Consider the following 11,308-nt stretch of genomic DNA (forward strand, 5'->3'; position numbering starts at 1 on the left):
TACTGATCTTTTTACTCTTTCCATATTAAGGGACATACTATCAGAATTATTAATATTCTTATATAATATTAATGCATGATAATCTAATAATAAAAAGATAAATGATACTAGAAGTATGATTATTAATCATAATTTTGACTGTGTTAGGCTTCCACTCACAGAGCATTTTAGAAGCAGTGATTAATTAAAATGTCAATATTGGCATACTAAATCCACCACTGCATTTCCAGATGGGGCAAGGGAATGTACGACCTCTGCCCACTTATTTTTAATTACTACTTATTTGATTTCTTAAACCCATGACTGTCTTTGAGATTTCCACTTATCCTCAGCACAGACAAGGGTTTTTCCTTCCCCTGCCTCTGCCAGGTAGGAGGAAAGCAAGGTACAGACTGTGATGAGGAAGCAGGACATTGGCTGAAACACACCTGAGGGCCCTGTCGCATCAAAGCAGCACATTTGTGAGCAATGTATCTATAAACAGTTACTAAATGGAACAGACAGAGGAGTGCCCTCCATCCAGCACCTCTGCTCTGACGACTGTGGTTGCTGGGAATGGTTGGGGATAGTGGGCCACGGATGGTGGCCAGGCTGGCTGGCTCTCACTAGGCAGCACTTGCTGCTGTGGCTGTAGGAGGCAGAGCACTACTGCACACAGCATTGCTCCGGGTCAGTCAGACATTGCTTACACTTCCATCTTCTCATTTTAGGCTTTGCAGTGCATTTCACCAATGTTATCCAAGGGCTCTACAGATGATCTTAGTGCAGCTCCTTTCCAGTGGGCGCAGAGTGCTTCAGATCCATTAAATTCCTGGCCCAAAGTGATTCAGGTTGCCAGTAGCAGAGGGAAGAACACAAGCCAAGTCTCTTATTTTCAGCTTCAGGACCTTCCACAGCATGAAGAAAACTCCTCATATTCAGCTCTTCTAGGAAGGAAAGTGTTGCAAAGGTGGGAAGGGAAAATGATTGGAAACTTGCAGTGTGAGTGCTCTCTTGCAAGTAGCAGGGTGCAGTATTACCTGGTGTACATTTCCTGGTGCACATTTCCTAATTTTACATGACGAAACAAGCTGAAGGCAGGTGTCTTAGCCCTATGCACCTGATAGGTGCAAACATGACTGGATGAACAGCAAGTCAAATGTTGTTGCAGCAAGAGGATTTCTGTATCACCACTTAATATAAGAAGTGCCATGGAGGTTGTAATTTCTTATGTGTGGGTGTATGCACGTGCACATATGTGTGTATACACTCATACATCCATAAACTTAGGTTTTATACAAGCCAAATGCAACGGACTGTACACTTCGTGAAATATTACCTCAGAGAGGAAGGATTTTGCCTGATTTTGTTCATGTTTGTTTTATGAATATGGAGGAGGAATCCATTTATTATTTGTTTATTACTGCAAACGTTTCCGTCATCTCCTCCTTGCAGTTCAGAGCCCTCAGCTCCTCTTTGCTTGGGTGCTTTATTGCCATCCTGATTTCTGCTTGCAGAAATCACCTGCCTTGACATGGCTCAAGACATGAGCTGGGAATACTCCATGCCCTTTATTAGCCTGTATTCCCTTTTTTTTAAAAAAAAAAAACCAAACCCACAAACCAAAACACAGCGCTGTGAGAATGATGTGCACACTGTGAGCCATAAACAATGGAGTAACGTAATCCAGGCAATGAACGGCTGCAGGAAGCCAGCAGGGACAGCAAGGGCTCCGTTTTCACTGTGATGAGAACTGCCCCAGAGGACCAATACGGATGTGAGCTTTCCTCTCCTTGGCTCCAAGGCTAGAGGAATCCAATAAATAGCTCAGACTACAACTCACTTACTTACAAACAATGTGGGATAGGACAAGCCTGTTAGGTGTGGGAAAGGAAAGCAGGTCGTATTGGTTTAACAGTTTCAGGAATTTGACAGATAAGAAAAGGTTCTGGTAACTCTTTGCTTAGTGTGGAACAGGCAGCAAGTAGCCGTGGGCATGGGAAATGTAATAATATTCCTCAAATATAATATCTGCCAGAGACAGGTCTGATGTATTAATCCTGCCCCAAAGCACAGGAATGGCTGGGCATTCCCCATAGCTCTCCCCTGTATCATGAGCTCTGTGTTCAGATGCATTGCAAAAGGATGACTGCTGGAAAGGGACATGGATGGGCTTCAGAGATACCCAGTGCCAGCATTCAGAGCCATGTCTTTTGGGACAGAGGATGGGGAGGGCTTTGCGTGCTGCAGGAAAATCATTAGTCTCAGGACTAATTTTAGTGTAGAGGAAATAACACCACAAATAATTCCCCCTGCAGCCTAGAGGGCACTACCTCCATCTTTGTGCATTTGATGATGTGTGTGGGCCCACAATGGAAAAAGGCTGAGCTGAGATGTTCCCTTTTCCTTTTCTAAATGTTTATTGGTTGTCAGTCTTGAGAGCGTGCACACGCATATGTGTGTGCTTGCATGTGTGTGTAGACTTTAGTTCATTATTTGTCACATGTAACTCAGGTCATCAGGTCACCAGAGTGTTTTTGCAGGAATAATCTGGTGGCCACATAATCTCTGTCTTCTCTGGGATGGAAGGTATCATTAGCAGATTTGTACACCTCTGTGTGGAAAAGACAAAATATGTCCCTAAGATGCATTAGCCATCTGAGGTAAGCCTTGTCTGACCCTCTGGGTTTGGTTTATCCAGCTGCTGCCAGCTACAGTGTAAATTACCCCATCTACACAAGGATTAACCCATGTGCCAATCTGTGTCAAAAGCCATCCTTGTTGTCTCAAGGAGGACAGAGTTGAAAGCTACCACGCTACAAAGATTTGCACTAAACCTTGGGGTCAGGCTAAAATAAATGTCAACTGTCTATAACACAAACATTTAGAAAGAGCATAGACCAGTGTTTAGGAACATTTCATCCTGTTGAAGTGAGAGCCCTGTCACCAAGTTTGGGAAAGCAACCTCTGAACAGCATTAGGAAAAGCAGGATATGAGCCTCAGCAAGTGAAGGAACTGTGCTTGTGCCTGCCCAGTGTGTAGGAGGAGGGAGGGAAATCAGAAGGGGTATTAGTTTCTGGTTGCTTCTGCTTCTGACAGCCCCTAAGGTGCTAGGGAGAAAAAAAAATAATCCTTGCATTAGACATGTTTGCATCACTCCATAAATAATGAATATCAGCAGTCAGACAGAGCAGGGGCTTCTCTTAGAGGCGTGAAAGCCACTAGGGAGCAATTCCAGAGTGGGATGCTCCAAGTTGCCTTGGTGGCCTCTCTCCCCCAAGCGCCAGGTCCCTGTTGCAATTCAGCACACGCAGGGCCCAGCCCTGCCCGAGCCTGCAGCAGGAGCCTGGTTTGTGCTAAGCCAGCCAGAGGAGAAGCCCCCTTCATCACCTGATGGGTTTTATGTTCCAGCTTTGGCTGTTTATTCTTTCTAGTGCTATTCTGTTTGGTCACTGCAGGGACTGCTAAGAGACACAGGGGAACAGAGAGCGCTTAGTCAAGGGCAGAAATATTTGGATGCAGTCAACAGTAAAAGGAATCCCTGAAAATTATAGACATTTTCCAGAGCAGCTATTTTCTCTGTCTGCAATGTTTCATTTGCTCCATTCTGAATTACCCTGAAGTGCAATTAAAATACTTTAATGTTTGAAATCTGGAAATCCTCAGTCCCACAGTCTTAATATCCTTCCTGGCTGTGAAAGAGGAGGGGTGGAGGGAAGGATTTATTCTCACCAGGCTGCAGGGGGATTTACACTAACAGTTTACATCCACTTCATTGCAAATCCTTTCTGATAAATCCTTCCCACTCAGTGCCTGTGAGTGAGAGGAGGGCAGAGGTGCTGGTGGTACTGGCATTTTCCCTGCTTCCAAATGAGCAGGGCAGCTGTGACACCTTCCTTCCACAGCTCCAAGCCAACCAGGCACTCTGTGCCCTGCTTTCAGCAAACCTGGAATAATTTTATATCAACTCCTGTGGGAGGAGATATAAAGCAAAGGCTGCAGTTCTGCCTCTGAAAGTTCATTTTTTTCCTTCTTCCAGAGGCAGGTAAGACCTGACATCTGAATGCAAAGTGAAGATGGAGCCAAGGCATGGGTTTTGGTGTAGTTCTACAAGTGACAACAAGGGGCAATATATCAGAGAGTACTGTACCCCTCTGTCAAAAAATACTGTAAAGCTACAATGCTTAAGGTGTCTTTGATCATTAAGAAAGGAAGGAAAGCCAGTTTGTTTTTCCCTTGGCTCATCCTTGGCCCTCTTGCACTTTTGCTGCTCCCTACAGCTGCCAGTGGAATGTGTTTTTGTAGATGAACATTACACAGAGGGAAGCACTTGTTAAGCCAAGAGGACTCTGCATTGCTAAGTAAACATTTATATGAGTGATATCAGACTTTTCTTAAAGACCATGAGCTTAATTTAAGACTCAGCATCCAGGCTGAGCCAATTCACATGTGCTGTGAAAAGTCTGCTTGGATGAGTGATGGGAGCTGCTGGTACCTGGAGTGTAGCCTGCTAAGTGAGAGAGGCTACAAGTCATCATCTGAGTACTTTGGAGCAATGTCCTTTATGATCCCCTGATTCATGTGCGAGGAGCATCATATAACTCAGGGACACTTACAAAGCCCTGTGGTGCCATCCTTCAAAGTTTCACTGCAGCAACTTCAGGACTGACTCCAGGCAACTCTAGACAGCTCTCTAACTCAGGGCCTGGCTGAACAAGGGTTTGGCTCAGCTCCTTGCAGCTCTATTTAACACACTTATTGCTACAAGACAAAGAGGAGCTGCAGAGCAGTTTTCCTGCCTAGGAAAATTCATGGTGACTGAAGTGTAATCAACACTGAGCATCAAAGAAGAGAGGGAAGAAGAAGAACCCTATGTTTGATAGCTTTGCCTCTAAAGCTACTCAAAGTTTTCTACTGTTGCTGCCAGTCTTTCCTGGTGTAAGGGTCTGCCAAAGCCTTTCCTACCTGCTGCTCTTAACTATCAGATGAAGGTGAGGTAAAATGAGTGAGGGTGACCTATTCAGTGTCCAGTAATTAGAGGAAGATCAGATAAGACACCTGTAATTACTGACAAGTCGGCTGGAAAAGCCTAGAGCTTTGGGCTCTTTCACTGCAGACATGGGTGTACCAGTGACTGTGCTTGAGAGCTGTAGCACCCCATACCAGCAACTGCGTGTACCCAGCTAGACCTTAAACCAGCAGCTCCAGTCTAGCAGCACACTGTGAGCACTCTTAATGTGCCTGCAATCTTATGAGATGTGTCTAATGGTGATTTAAGAAACACGAAAGCTTTGACACAAAAGTGGGCAAGAAATTATCCTGCAATTCACCACCAGCAGAGTTGTAAGTGAGCTGCAGCACCTGGAGGGTTAAAAAATGGTCGGGATTTTATTGAACTATCAAATACCATTAGCTCTGCACGTGTTTATTTGTGGGCATCTTATCAGTTAGAAAGTTTTGGAATTTCAATCCTTTCTTCCTTTTCTATGCCCTGTAGAAGTCACTCATGCTTAATGGCATATCTTTTAGGGAAAGATTAGCCAGACCAGCTACACTGGGGAGGCAGCAGAATTTGGTGATGCTAGTACATCATCCCTTCAATCCACTGCTAAAACAGTCTTTACCCAGAGTATGTGCTGAGATGTTAAGCATTTTCTTCAAAGAGCTATTTATTAAGCACAGAGAGCCTCGAGACAGAAGCAAGTGCCTAGATTTTCTGTGAGGAAAAATAAAAATCTTTTTTGGTTAAAATTAGCTTTCAGTTTGAAGAATTGAAAACACCCGATATTGGAGCCTTGCTGCTCTTCAATAGGCAAACGAGATGATTCATGAGGAATTTCCTTTCTGTGACTGTGAAATGAGTGCATCTTCCAGCAGCACCTTCTACAGCATCAGGTGTCTTTCTCCAGAGGAGGAACAAAGCAGGGAGCCAGGTGAGGTTGCTGGGCAGACAATGGATTCCCTCTGCTCTGTGGGATGCTTCACAATGGAGTGGATATTGCCATTTATTGCAAGTGTCCTGTCATTAGCTGTTCATAATAATGCATTAAAAATCTCCATAGGGCTCTCATGCCCTCCCTCAGAAGTGTGCCCTGGCTTCCCTGAAGCATTGTTTGAGCAGAGTGTGGCAGCACTTGTCAATGGAGCACTTGTGGTGACATGTTTGAGAATCCTAATGCACTTTTTCATTCTCCTCCATCAGTCTCCTGCACATTTTTTCAAATTCAGTTGTGGATTTTCCCCCTATGTTCATCCCAGAGGATGAAGGCTGTATTTGCCATGGTCTTTGTTCTGTTTTTGCCTTCAGTTTGCGCTTGTCTCTGACAGCGCACCAGTGCTTTATCAGAGTGTGTCCTAGCTCATTTTCTTCTCCATTTTCCTTTCCAGAGGACATGTCCTGGCTTCAGACACTGAAACAAATGACAAGGATGATCAGAGATATGAACCAGCTCTCTCAATATCAGCAAATAAATAGATTGGTGGTCCTCAGCCTGTGGGGCTGGGAGGAGATGGAGGTTTGTTGGAGCCTGAGTGGAGGGAAAAGTTGCAACCATTTCAGACAGTTCCCCACTCGTTCCTTTATACTACAGACAGTACACCATGAGCTAGCATGTGGCGGGCTTCTAGCCCACACACAATCAGGCTGTGGAAAATCCTCACCACAGGAAGGTAGAGGTGCTGAAAGTTTCTGTAGGATCAAGGGATCAAGAAGCACATTCAGAGAAGATAAATCCATCAATGGTTATTGCATACAAAGGCTTTGCCTTGGGTGCCAGCAGTCCCTGAGCTGCAAGTGGACTGCAAACTACTTCTCTGGACTGACTCCAGCAGATTGGAGCCCCAGAGCTGGATGCAGAACTCCAGGTGGGGATCTCACCAGAGCAGAGGGGCAGAATCCCCTCCCTCAGCCTGTTGCCCACACTGGATCCAGTCCAGTACACATTTGGCTTTCTGGACTGTGACTGCCCATAGCTGGGTCATGTGCAGCCTCTCCTCCCCCATCACCCCCAAATCCTCAGCAAGGCTCACCCAATCTGTTCATTCTTCAGCCTGTGTTGATACCAGGGGTTGCCCCGACCCAGGCTTGTTAAACCACATGGAGTTCCCATGGTCCCACTTTTCAAGCTTGTCCAGCTCCCTTCTAGCTTTCTCTGGATGGCATCCCATCCTTCAGGTCTGTCAACCATCCCACTCAGCTTGGTGTCATCTGCAAACTTTCTGAGGGGCACTCAATCCCTTCACCTATGTAATTAGTGCAAGTATAACACCAGTCCCACTACAGACCCCTGAGTGACAAACTTGTCTTTGATGTCCATCAGGACTCTGAGCTGTTGATCACTCCCCTGTGGAAGAAACCATCTACTTCCTTATCCTCCTAACAGTCCATCCATTGATTCCATTTCTCCCCAATTCAGAGAGAAGGATGTTGTGGGGGACTGTGTCACAGGCTTTACAGAAGTCAAGATAAATGGCATCTGTGTCTCTTCCCTTGTCCACTGATGGAGTTACCTCATTAGAGGAGTCCATGAGGCCGGTCAGGCAGAACTTGTCCTTGGTGAGGCCATGCTAGCTATCCTGAATCACCTCCCTGTCCTCCATGTGCTTTAGCAGAGCTTCTAGGAGGATCTGTTCTATGACTATACTGCTATTAAGCTTTAGTTATAGCAATGTTTATAGAATTTCTTGTTTAAGTCTTGGTTTTCTGTAATGCTCAGTGACTCTCCTGAGGTTGTTAAGGTTGACTGACATCCATCAACAAAGTTACAGCACAGTTTAATACCTCAAAACCTCATAGGACTTGCTGGGCTGGATGGGAATGAATGAGTGAATATCCAGGTGTCAGTGATACCAGGATGTGATTCCAAGTCCCACCCAAGCCCTAGTACCCAAGTGCCTCAGTCCTTAAGGGATTTCAGTGATCCCTGAAAGACTTGAAATGCAATGGGGGCAAGAGGGAAATGCACAGCTAATGAGGGAACCTCTCTTGGCACCAGCTTCATTGTCATTAACACTAGCTCTGAAAGAGCTGATTTATTTTCTCTGCTGTATATGATGCATGAAGCAGGGGGCTGAAATCTATTTTAATGCCAGTGAGTGGTGTCAGGTGAATACAAGCTGACACAGGAAACCAGAAAATTAGAGCAGTTTCCCTTGACCCAATATTAGCAAAGGGTTTTCTGCAAGCTGTGATAGATGTAGATCCTCAACCATTGATTTCTTTTGGTACCTGTCCACGAATATTATGATAAAGTGTTGGTTTTGTAAGGTTGTTTTTTTTGTTTTTTTTTTTTTGAAGAGAGTTGAGTTGCTCAGCAATGTGAAATAATGGTGATGTAGTTTTCTATGAGATACTTCAGTACCATGACACACAGGGCATTAGAATTCATCATGCTTGTTATTGTCCTTTAACAAATGACTTTATGCCAACCAGTCAAAGCTTGGGACTACAAATGCACAGAGGTAGCCACACACCATCTTCTGTGCTAAGGATCTGATTTGATCATAAAAGAGGTACTGCCAGGGACCTCGTAAATGAAGCTGTTCATTAAGCAGATAAGGGGGTGGACTAAACACTGAATTCAGGAGAGGATTGCAAGTACAAATGTGGCAGGAGATTAACAGAAAATACTTGTCAGTGAAAGGTAATAAATGTGTGCCCAGAGCACATGGAGCGAGGGAAAGCAGAGAGATGAATTTTTGTTCGAGGAGACTCCCTGATGTCTTCATGACACCCCTTCTAAAGCTTGACTGAGCTTTAAACTCATGGATTCTGTGCAAATAGGTTCACCTGCACCTGGAGTCCTCTGTTTTCCTCTGACAGAAGCACCTTTTCAAAGGACTCAATTGGCTGATTTCCAAATATTTTTTCCCATTATTTCAGCCCTGATCATCAGTTCTGTTCCCTGGGGTAAATGGCCCTGGATGTACCCTTTTTCTCTTCCCATCCATCTGATTTATCTGCCCAGGAATTCTTACAAGTTTCAGCTTCATTTTCCTCTCTCACACCTGGATGACTTAATCACTAAACATCCAGCCATGAATACGTGGTGTCCATAGAATTGTCAGGGACTCCTTACACAGCCAATAAAATCCCCAGAGTCAGCAGAGTCAGGGGAAAAACCCCTCAAGGCACCCCAAGAATTGAAAATTTTGTGTTTGTAGCAGCTAAGACCAAAGTAGTTCATCTGAGAGGCAAGTCTTATCAGCTGAGGCTTGGGGTTGACATTGATAAAGGAATCTCTGGACTGCACCTTACTGCATAAATGAGGAGGTTAAAGTGTTCATATTTTCTGCATTGAAGTATGCAGGGGAAAAGACTTTGGTTCATAGCATGAAGACTGACAGAGTTCAAGAAGCATTTGGACAGTGCTCTCAGGCACACGGTGTGAGTCTTGGGGACGGTGCTGTGCAGGGCCAGGTGTTAGACTTGATGGTCTTTGTGGATTACTTCCAACTCAGGGTATTCTCAGGATGATATTCCAGCAATATAATTAGAATCTGGTCATTCCTGTAAAACTAACTATGATGCAGCCATATGTGCCTACTTTCATCATGGCAAAGTTTATTTTTTATATCCATGAAGGAGTTAAAGCAACTTAAAACTGTACATGTCAAGTGGAGAGTATATTATAGCTGGTGGGTGGGAGATTGCACAATAGTTTTGTTGAGTCCTTATCCCAGTAGTAGTGGCCTGAGGAAGAAGAAATTTTATTGAAGAAAAAATTCTTAGTCTCCCAGGAGTGAAGTGGGTAGCACCTAAACCAATTACTTGAACTACCTTCTTTTTTTTTAAACTGCAGATAAACCAGGATATATTTTAAGTTTTATCTTACCCCAGTTGTTCTGCTTTTCCCCAGCAAAAAGGACTTTTTCATCAGTCCCACTTTGTCAGATTCCTTTCTTGTGAGATGCCCCTCCAGTGTTTCATTCAAGATGTTTTTCTGCTTTTCAAAGCAAAATCATTTTCTGCCTTCTGTACAGCAGTGAAAACTACTCTCCATGCTTATTTCCTGATCTAGCCATGCTGCCACTTTCTCATTTCATCATACAAGCAGTGGGGAATATTTGTCAAGACATGTAATCATTTGGATTGCAGGTGGTGAAATGCACTGTCTTAAAGTCTTCTAAAATATGGCCATAAGCAGCAGATGCAATGAGATGTGGTTTCCTAAGGACCTGTCTAGAGATTGAACTCTACTGTAGTAAAGCTGTAGTAAAACTTTAGTAAAGGCTGTATTGGCACTGCTGTTGTCCCCGCAGTGACGTTATCAATAATGCTTGTTTTCATTAATCAGTGACTTTTATCTGTTAATTATACAGGAACTTCAGATTTTTCCAAATCTTTCCTACTCTTATAACTGGACATTAGCCACAAGTGTGATTGCTGAAGTGACTGGTTGTGGCAGAAACACAGCTATACTATCAGAAAGCTTAGTAGTGAACCTAGTTTCCTCAGGAATTAAGTTAAAATTTGCAGTAAAGGTGTGCTTTTTGACTTGCTCAAACAGAGTAGGTGGCAGGACACACAAGATGCTAATTTTTAGTGCACTGGGTAACAGTCTATGCTCCTGTCTCATCCTGGCTTGAGAAACAAACATACAGCTTTTCCTGGTGGTAAAGCTACTGAAGAAGAGCAAAGTGGAACAGATGCTGGTTTCCTCCATCCCACCTTGGCCTGCCAATAAACGAAAACAGGAACAAAAACAAAACAAAAACAAAACCAAAAACAAAATAAAAAAGAGACAGCAACACATTTTGCAGAATCTTTGTGAACTATGTCAAACATCACAAACAAAATATTTTAAATGCCTGTGCCCAAGAGGCTATCTGGCATGTTCCTAGGAAGTGTTGCAATCCCAAAGATATTTTGGTGAAAAATTGTGACCACCTGCATTGCAGATATTTCTGGGCAAGTATTTCCACAAGTATCATTTTCACAGAGCAGAATTGCAAAGCAAACTCTTGAGTCCCCGGTGATGTACATAATCACATTGCTGGTAGTGTGATCTGCCAGGAGCATCAGTGCCAGCCCCAGCAACTGGACTTTATCTTTTTGTTGTGTACTTTGCAGGAAGAAATGGCTCTTTGGATCATCTTATCACAGCTAGCACCACAGACTTAGATGAACTGAGAGTGCTTTTTTTTTTAATGTTCATCGGATGTATCCACGTTAAGAACAAAAACAATTGCTTTCCAGGATTAAAAAAAAGGTAAGTCTAGTCTGATATCCCATTCCTGATAGGGCCTACAGAGGATAAAGTGAAAATAATGGATGAACAACGAAAACATACAGGGGTGCAACAAAAAATTGCAGGTCAGATATTTCCT

Source organism: Taeniopygia guttata, chromosome 2 (assembly GCF_048771995.1).
Source record: "Taeniopygia guttata chromosome 2, bTaeGut7.mat, whole genome shotgun sequence".
NCBI classification, from domain to species: domain Eukaryota; kingdom Metazoa; phylum Chordata; class Aves; order Passeriformes; family Estrildidae; genus Taeniopygia; species Taeniopygia guttata.